Below are 9,872 nucleotides of genomic sequence, written 5' to 3' on the forward strand. Positions count from 1 at the left end.
GGGTCACGAAGGACTCTTGCAACTGCCTCTCCCTAGTATAAACCAGACAGAAGAGGGAACCTCAGGAGAGGTGACACCATCCATCTTAGAAATTAAGCATTCTCGGGCTTTCCTGGTGGCGCAGTGGTTGAGAGTCCACCTGCCGATGCAGGGGACACGGGTTCGTGCCCCAGTCCGGGAAGATCCCACATGCCACGGAGCGGCTGGGCCCGTGAGCCATGGCCGCTGAGCCTGTGTGTCCGGAGCCTGTGCTCTGCAACAGGAGAGGCCACAACAGTGAGAGGCCCGTGTACCGCAAAAAAAAAAAAAAGAAATTAAGCATTCTCCTGTGAAAGACATTTCCTGCTGGCCAGATATGCCTTGCTCATTGCTTTCTTTTCTGAGCCATCAGGAGGGTCTCAGAAATCAACAGAAGCACAACTTGCCAGGTCCAAAGTCCTCTCCTCCAGGGAGCGTGGAGGAACCAGTTTTATTGGAGGCAACTTTAGCCAGGTCTGCAGGAAGGATGCAGGAGAATGGGCCTGACACATGGTAGCAGGTGAGCATTGAAGATTCAGGCCAGGAAGTGATCTCAGCGAACCAAAAGAAACAGTCTTCCCCCACAACTCAGCTTTTCTTGTAGTTTCCAGCTTCAAACTACTGACAGGAGGCATTAACATTTGAGTGGGTCCTAGGAACTCATTCTCGCTGAAGCCAGTCTCCCCCAGCTCTTGCCTCACAACTTTCAGACTTGACTAGGACAATAAGAGCAACAAACAAATAAGCACCAACTCTACGTCAGGCACTGAGCTGGGTTGTTTGCATGGATTATCTAATTGAAGTCGCACTTTACAGACAAAGAAAATAGAAACTCCCAGAAGTAATGACTTGTCCAAGGTCACTCATCATTTGCCACTGCTGCTTCCCCGTTAAAATCTACAAAATCACAACCCATTTTTTCCTTATAGAGTCTAGCCACAAGATTCAAGGAGACTGAATTCATCTGGCCCCTTACAGGTCACAGCAAAAGCATTTCAGATTTTGTATTCTTTAAAGTTTACTGCAACACCCTATATCTCAGAGATGAAACTAAATGTTCCTACTCAAAATCAAGAGAGCAAAGCAAGTCCAATAAAAAGTCATAGCCACCCTCAGAGCTTTGGGACAGCTGCCATTAGCTGGCACCTGGAACTTTTGCCATTGAGGGAAACAATTCATTCCACTTTAACAAAGGCTGTAAAGCCTAGAAATTGTGTGTGGGAACAGCAACAGTCACAAGAAACCCGGAGTCACTTTTCATCATTTTTCTACCCCTTGATTGGGTTATTCCTGAGTTTGGAGTAGTCCCTTTCCATTTTATGGAGCAAAATTGAACTTCCAGAGACTGGGATGACTGTTTCAATTCTTTGGTTTCTTCCACATTGTGTTTAGGTAAAGAAAAAGAAGATTAAAAAAAAAAAGCCAGACCCCAAAGGTGCTAGTTTACCTAACAACAGGTGCTATTATGACCACCTGCCAGGATTCTGAGAGCTGGGATTTTTGGAATCCAGCCTTAGCCAAAATTGTGTGGTAAGGCATTCCAGGAGGCAAAGCATATTAGAGAGCCAGCCATGCGGGACACCATTCCGAGGCCGGCCACCCATCCCAGGCTGAGAAGGGCGGCTGCCCCAGGGGAAGCTGCAAAATTCACAGGACAGGTAGCAATGCCAAAGGGAGAGGGAACCTGCTTTGTGCTCAGCCATCTCTGCCTACTGCCAACCCCTGTCCTCAGCCTGGGGTACTGCCACCAGTCTGGTGCTACCTTAGAATCTGGGATTCTGCCCTTTGCCTTCATCCCTCCTCAAGTGAAAGATTCTTACCTGCACCTCCCTGCTTGGATACAAGAACAGATTGTTGCACTGAGGACTTTTGCCCTCTTCTTACACATGGCAGCTTTATATTTCAGTTGGAGACATAATGGGAGACTTTGCAAACAACGTCTTCAAAAGAGGGTCTAAAGGTGAAATCTGGCAGTGTGGGAAGGGGGAAGAGGGAGGGTGAATTGCCTGACAGGTAACACAAAGGGAGGAGAGAGAGAAAGAACCCATGACCAGTCTAGAGGTGGCACCTGCTGTCCACCCCGGCTGATTCTTACCATGTAGTAATGTGAGCCCAGGGTCACCAGATAAGCTTCTTTACTCCCTAGAAAACCTGGAACACTGGATTTTTATGAAACCTCAATTTTAACTTCTGGCTCTATTAGTAAGGGTCTGGTATGGGATCAACGAAAACACATCTGGTGTAATCCGGACCACGGTCTGCCAATTCTTGAGCACTCCTTTTAGGTGAACTCCTGTCCTATTGCCCACAAATGAGATGAGCCTGGCCGCTTCACTACCTTGCCTACACTGGCAAGGGACTTTATTTGCAGAAAACGCTGAAAGATGTATTTGTCAACTGAAATAGCTTACTCACTTTGTTTGCTATTGCTGACCAGGTATCCAAATAGGATATACACAGAATTTCAGATGCTTCCTCCCTGCCTCCCCACATTTAAAAAAATTGAGGTAAAATTCATATAACATAGAATAAACCAGTTTTAAAATGTACAATTTAGCAGCATTTAATACAGTCACAGTATTACATTCACAGTGTCGTGCAACCGCCATCTCTAGTTATTTCCAAAACATTTCGGCGCCCCAAAAGCGGAAACCACGCACCCATTAAACTGTAACTCCCACTCTCTCCTCCCCCTCACCCCGGGCAACCACTAATTTACTTTCTGTTTCCATGTATTTACCCATTCTGAATATTTCGTATAAATGGAATTATGTAATATGCGACCCTTTGTGTCTAACTTCTTTCACTCAGCATAATTTTTTTTTTTTTTTTTTTTTTTGCGGTACGCGGGCCTCTCACCGTTGTGGCCTCTCCCGTTGCGGAGCACAGGCTCCGGACGCGCAGGCTCAGCGGCCATGGCTCATGGGCCCAGCCGCCCCACGGCATGTGGGATCTTCCCGGACCGGGGCACGAACCTGCGTCCCCTGCATCGGCAGGCGGACTCTCAACCACTGCGCCACCAGGGAAGCCCTCGGCATAATATTTTTAAGGTTTATCCATGTCTACGGTTTAGCATGTATCAGTACTTCATTCCTTCTAATGGCTGAAGAATGTTCCATTGTATGGAGAGACCACATTTTGCTGATCTAGTCATCAGTTGGTAGATATTTGGGTTATTTCCACATTTTGGCTGTGGTGAATAATGCTGTGAACGTTTGTACACAAGTTTTGTTTGAATACCTATTTTCAATTCTTTGGGGTAAATAGTAGTGGAAATGCTGGGTCACATGGTAATTTTACATTTAATTTTTTGAAGAACCACCAGACTGTTTTCACAGTAGCTCTATCATTTTACATTCCAACCAGCAATGTAGAGGATTCCAATTTCTTTACATCCTTACCAACATTTGCTGTTTTTTTCTTTAAAAAAAAATAATAGCCATTCTAATCGGTGTGAAATGACATCTCATTTTGATTTTGATTTGCATTTCCCTAATGACTAATGATGTTTAGCAACTTTTCATGTGCTTTTTGGCCATTTGCATTCCTTCTGTGAAGAAATGTCTATTGCAGTCCTTTGTCTATTTTTAAATTGAGCTGTTTGTCTTTTTGTTGTTGACTTGTAAGCCTTCTTTATATATTCTGATACTAGAACCTTCTCAGATATATGATTTGCAAATATTTTCTGCCAATGTGTAGGTTGTCTTTTCTCTATCTTGATAGTCTCCTTTTTTTTTTTTTTTTCCGTACGCGGGACTGTCACTATTGTGGCCTCTCCCGTTGCGGAGCACAGGCTCCGGACGCGCAGGCTCAGCGGCCACGGCTCACGGGCCCAGCTGCTCTGTGGCATGTGGGATCTTCCCGGACCAGGCATGAACCCGTGTCCCTTGCATCAGCAGTCGGACTCTCAACCACTGCGCCACTAGGGAAGCCCGATAGTCTCCTTTTTAACGCACAGCACACACACACATTTTGAACCTAGGATGCTAGCGCTAGAGAGGATTTGCAACCATATCATATAACTCTCTCACTGTTTAAATGGGAGAAACCGAGGGTCTGAGAGAAGGCAAGACCTTCAGGTTACACCAGTACTGGACTGGTTGCCACTCTAAACTTTAGAAACTATGAACACTTCCAGATATGTTCAAGTAAACAAGGGGAGAAGCCACCATCTCTCTCATCATGTGTCCTGTGTCACTCAAATTACAATTCTGATCGGTCACTCCACGGAACTCCTGCAAGCTTTTCCTCTTCCTTTAACGTCACTCCCAGTTGGGAAAGAATGGAGTAAGGACAAGTGCAATAGCAGTAAAGAAAAGAGGAAGGAGAGCTGTGTTACACTGTATCTGGGAGTTCTTGTTTGAGGTTATCTACAGATGGTTGAACAAGCCACAGGGTTGCCCCAATTGGAAAGCTTCCTCCGCTTTCTGATGTGGTAATAGTGACACGCCTTAGTCCCATACCCCAGGATGCCCATCTGTCCTCAGCCCTTCCCCTTGACTCACGCTCCAGGGCCCTCACTTCCTCTGTGGTTTGAATGGCCACAGCCAACATTACTCATCTGACTCCTGCCGTGTTGAATTCCCAAGCTTGCTGAAGGACACCTCCTGCCTTCATACCTGCTTGCAAGATCCCAGGACCAGCCTTGGTACCTAGGTTATGACCACCCCATAATCAGCTCTGGGTTTCGCTCCTTTGAAGATTTGGGGCAGCATGTCTTCATTGTCCCATTTTCCTTGGATAAAGTCCTTAAATGACCCCCTTCTACTCTAATATTCATGTCTTTGGTCAACTATGTTTATTGCTATGAATCTTTCAGAATCTCCCTATAATCTATAAATAATTTGTCTTCTGATAGTCCCTTTCACTTAAAAGATTTTATTTTTCTGCTGCGTATTCTGCTCTTCAAGCATAAGTCCACTCCCATCTTAGGGTCTCTGTATCTGCTCTTCTTTTTGCCTGAAACACTCTTCCCCAGATCTGAAATGGTTGTGTATTGCTTGTAGCTCAAATCTCAATTCCAATGTCATTTCCTCAGAGGCTCTCTCTGATCACCCTATTTAATATTGCCCTTTCCACCTCAGTCACTGTCATGGGCCCTGATTTCTCTTCTCCATGTCACTGTTTGCTATCTGAAATAGTCCTGGTCCCTTATGGTCCATTGTCCCTACTGAACTGATGCTTTCATTGGAACAAGGATTTTTGTTATGTTCACTGCTGTGCTTCCAATGCCTGCACCATGCCTGGCACAGAGTAAACTTTCAATGAGTGGTTGCTGCATAAATGACCAGTTTTCTAGTTCAGAATTATCTGTTCTAAATACTCTCAGTTGACCCACTTCTCCCTTAATAAAACTCTCCCACCCCCAAACTCTCCAATCTTAAATCATCGAAAGTCACTCTGGACAATCTTGAGATAGGTACTCCTGATCAATATTTTGGCAGGGTATTAGGTTCGGGATGATGGATGGTGAAAGGATGTATTTCTAACATATATAAAAAACCAGTCAGGATCAGTCTACTCCTCCAGGCTTGGAAGAATCTGCAGGATGGATCTTATCAAATGAAGTCTTCTACAGTGTTAAGTGGGTAAATGGTCCAGCCTAGAAACACATGATTCTGTTGCCCTGGGTTTTTGGAATTCAAAGGACAATAAGACTAATTATCTTTGCTTTCAGTCTTGAAGAACTAATTATTTTCTATTCAATAATGAGATATAGATTACAATTATAAGCTTTAAAAAAATCTGCCTTCTAGAAAGTGGCACACTCATTTGGACTTAATTGGTGTTCTGTTCTCTTGCATGTATGGGCTCATTCTGTGGTGATAGAAAGTTCATTAAAAGGGAGACCAGGGCTTCCCTGGTGGTGCAGTGGTTGAGAGTCCGCCTGTCCCAATGCAGGGGACACGGGTTCGTGCCCTGGTCCGGGAAGATCCCACATGCCACGGAACGGCTGGGCCGGTGAGCCATGGCCACGGAGCCTGTGCGTCTGGAGCCTGTGCTCCGCAACGGGAGAGGCCACAACAGTGAGAGGTCCGTGTGAAAAAAAAAAAAAAAAAAAAAAAAGACACATTTAAAAGGGAGACCAGAGTCCCCAAGTTCTTACACGCAGTTAATTAACACATTCTTCCATACTGAATTACTTACTCTCTCCTAGAGACTATGTCACAAATCTTCTCAACTCATAATGACTCCAAAGGGGCCTGTGTGTTGTTAAGGAGGCTGTATATGAAAGTTCTGCTTTCCCGGTTGGGCTTTAAATTCTAATCCAGCCTCCATTGTTATTTCCCTAAATTTCTGCCACCCCCAATTTAGGAGCCCTCCATATCATTCCTTAACTGCGTAGTTAATAGTTAATATATATAGGCAAAGCCCAAAGTAATGGCAACAGGTCAATAGGACATTACAAACCAATAGCCTCATGAGCACACCTGGGAGGATCTGATAACCTTTTCCTTTATATGCAATGAATGTGAACCAGATAAGAGTTCTATTGCAAGATCCTTCACCCAGCTTTCTCAGAGCTCTGGAGCTAAGGAGTTTTCACCTTTCCTTACTCCAGTTTACTCTTCTGTAGCACACGGAGTTTTCTTCTAATAAGAAATAAAACACAACATGATTTGAGACAATCTTCTTTCGCAAAACATGGTCAGAGAAAAGGCTGATACGAGGACCTACTGTATAGCACAAGGAACTATACTCGGTATCTTGTAATAACCTATAATGGAAGAGAACGTAAAAAAGGAATGTATATATTTATATATCTGTATAACTGAATCATTTTGCTGTACATCTGAAACTAACACAACATTGTAAATCAACTATATTTCAATACAAGATTTAAAAAATGGAAAAGCATTGGTTCCTAAGGAGGGTAAACCTCAGCTACCCATGTTATCTTAAATGAGTCAGAAAGGGCCAACATTCAGTTATATCTAAGATAAAATTTATTGTCATATTTCCCAATTTAAAAAAAATTGCTGAGGAGGGAATCCTAAAATCTCTCTAAAGAAATAAGAGGCAATTAGAAACCATGAGATATTTCAGTTAGGTGGCCAGTTACCAAATCAGTAGCCAGAAAGTCGATAGCTTTCCTATATTTTGTGCAAGGAACTAATTCGAAAATAATGGAAGAGGTGCCATTCCCAAGAGTGTATAAGAATAAACGTGTAAAACCTACATTTAAAAAGTTCACATCCGAGGGACATAAAAAGGCTTGAATAATGGAAAGACATACTTGAAATAGTTAAGGGGTCCAATCTCCCTAAATAAATTTATACATTTAGTGCAACCCTAATAAAGACCAACAGGATTTTCTTGGGAAATTAAAAAGTTAAAGTTCAGGGGCTTCCCTGGTGGCGCAGTGGTTGAGAGTCCGCCTGCCAATGGAGGAGACACGGGTTCGTGCCCCGGTCTGGGAAGATCCCACATGCCGCGGAGCGGCTGGGCCCGTGAGCCATGGCCGCTGAGCCTGCGCGTCCGGAGCCTGTGCTCCGCAACGGAAGAGGCCACAACAGTGAGGGGCCCACGTACCGCAAAAAAAAAAAAAAAAAAAAAAAAAAAAAGTTAAAGTTCACCCAGAAAAATAAAACTTACAAAAATAGTCAGAAAGTTTTTGAAAAGTAACAGGAATTGGGTGGGTAGCAGAGAGGTTACCCAAACATTATCCAATTTGCTTACTGTGGAGCTATAGAAGTTTTCTATTGGTCATAAATAGACGAATCTATGTGATGAGATAATCCTGAAATACTCCCAGTGGATGCTATTATCATATACTAAACTGCAGTCCAGATCAACGTGTTGAGACAGTGACTAGCCATTCAGGGAGAACACCGAAAGCTGATTGCTGTCTTACCCCTGAAACAAAAATACATTGGAGATGGATCAAAGACTAAACATAAAACACTGAAAACCACGAGAGTATTTGAGGATAAAAAGTATGAGAATTGTTTTTTATAATCTTGGCATGAGGAAGACTCAAGACAGACACAAAACCTAGAACCCATAAAAGGAAAACGTTGGCAATTTTGACTACACAAAACTTTATATTTGCCCTGCAGAACAGATACCAGAGACAAAGTCAAAGATAAACTGGGAAAAAATATCAAATATTCCAGATAGGCAAAGAGCTCATTTCCTCAGTAGAAATGAGTAGAAGTCGATGAAAAACAAAATACGATCCAGTAAAACCAAGGGCAGAGGGCATGACCAGACAGTTCATGGCAAAACAAACAGGTTACTTAAAACTAGGGAGAGGCATTCAACTTCACTTATAGTTTTTTAAAATGCAAATTTAAATGAAATGCCTTTTCCCCATCATTTAGATTAGCGATGATGAAACAGTACAAAATGCACTATCAATCACGAAGACGTAAACTTGGGGCAGCCTCCGTAGGGATGTGCCCATTGCCCGCTACCACAATTTAAAATGTGTTCCCTTTGACCTAATGACTCTACTAGTAATTTATTCCATAGAAAGACATCAGTTCAATAAAAAGTGTATCACTTTAAATGGCTGTTTGAGGCACCCGTTAGGAATATGGACTCTGAGTCACACCGCGCTCAATCCTTGTCTGTGGTCAGCTTTGTGACCTAGGGTAGATAACTTCTGTGTGTTTTCTCATTTGTAAAATGGCAATACTAGTATCTCCCTCATAAGGCTGTCACCGTGATTAAAGGAGTTCATGTACCTGTATGGTGCTTAGAACAATGCCGGACGCATGGGCTCAGGTATGAGCTATTCTGTTCATCATCATTAATCTATAGGATCGCTGATAATGTCAGAAACCAGGAAAGCCTTCCTTGATAGGAGAGTAACGAGACAAATTATAGCACTTACACACAATGGAATTCTTGGCAGGTAGTAAGGAGAATTAAGCAGGTCTGATAAGGAAAGAACTATGTGAAATACTACCAAGTAAAAGGAAAAAACCGCTTGGACAGTGTAGTGTATGCTTTTGTGTTTCTGAAAGAATAATCCTCATAGGAAAAGACAGACTGAAGAGGAGAAATTATGAATGGATTGTCCAGAAGTTTTGGGTATTCAGTCATTCAGCCAAAGATATTTAAGGGCTTGACTGTATACCATCAGTATCATTCCAGGTGCTGGGATATAGCAGTGAAACCCTGCTCTTGTGGGGTTGGAGCTTATTGGGAGTTTGGCGACAAGCCTGGACAAGAACTAGATTATAGAATACTGTGGAATAAAAACTATATTAGGGAAAGAGGATTGAGTGTACATCAGGGGGTGAATTTTAATTAGGGAGGTTACAGCAGGTATCATTGGGACAGTAACACTTGAGAGGATATATGATTTAATCTGTAATATGTATGCTTTTTAAAAAAAAAAACGTAAAATGAACAACTCTGAATTATCCCACTTCTGACTATGGCAGCTGACTTAGAAAGTTCTACCACCTTGGTTGGTGGCATTTCATGTGACTACACCTGAGAATACAGCCTCACCCTCATTTCTGGAAGTGCAGCTCTCCCACCACTAAAGCTACATTCCATCAGTAGCCTTTTTCCTGCACTCACGTTACGGGCCAGTCTGGATGGCAGCTCTGAGGGTGGAAACGTTTTTCATTCATTCCCTTAGTAGATAAGAAACCAAAGGTGAAGGTTGAGTCATGGGGCCAAAGGGGACCCGAAAGCGCATCTTTCAACATTCTCAGCAGTTGCTGAGAACAGAGGTTGGTGTAACAACCCAACCTACGAGCCTACAGATAACTTCTCAGCCACCCACCAGCGCCTGGGTGCTCAGGCCACCGTCTGGCACTAGCCTTCTCCACCAAGCAGGGCCGGGTTCCCAGGCCTGAGTGGCTCTCCTCCCCTGGGGGCCTGGCACCCAGCAT

The sequence above is a fragment of the Phocoena phocoena genome, chromosome 16 (assembly GCF_963924675.1).
Source record: "Phocoena phocoena chromosome 16, mPhoPho1.1, whole genome shotgun sequence".
Classification (NCBI taxonomy): Eukaryota; Metazoa; Chordata; class Mammalia; order Artiodactyla; family Phocoenidae; genus Phocoena; species Phocoena phocoena.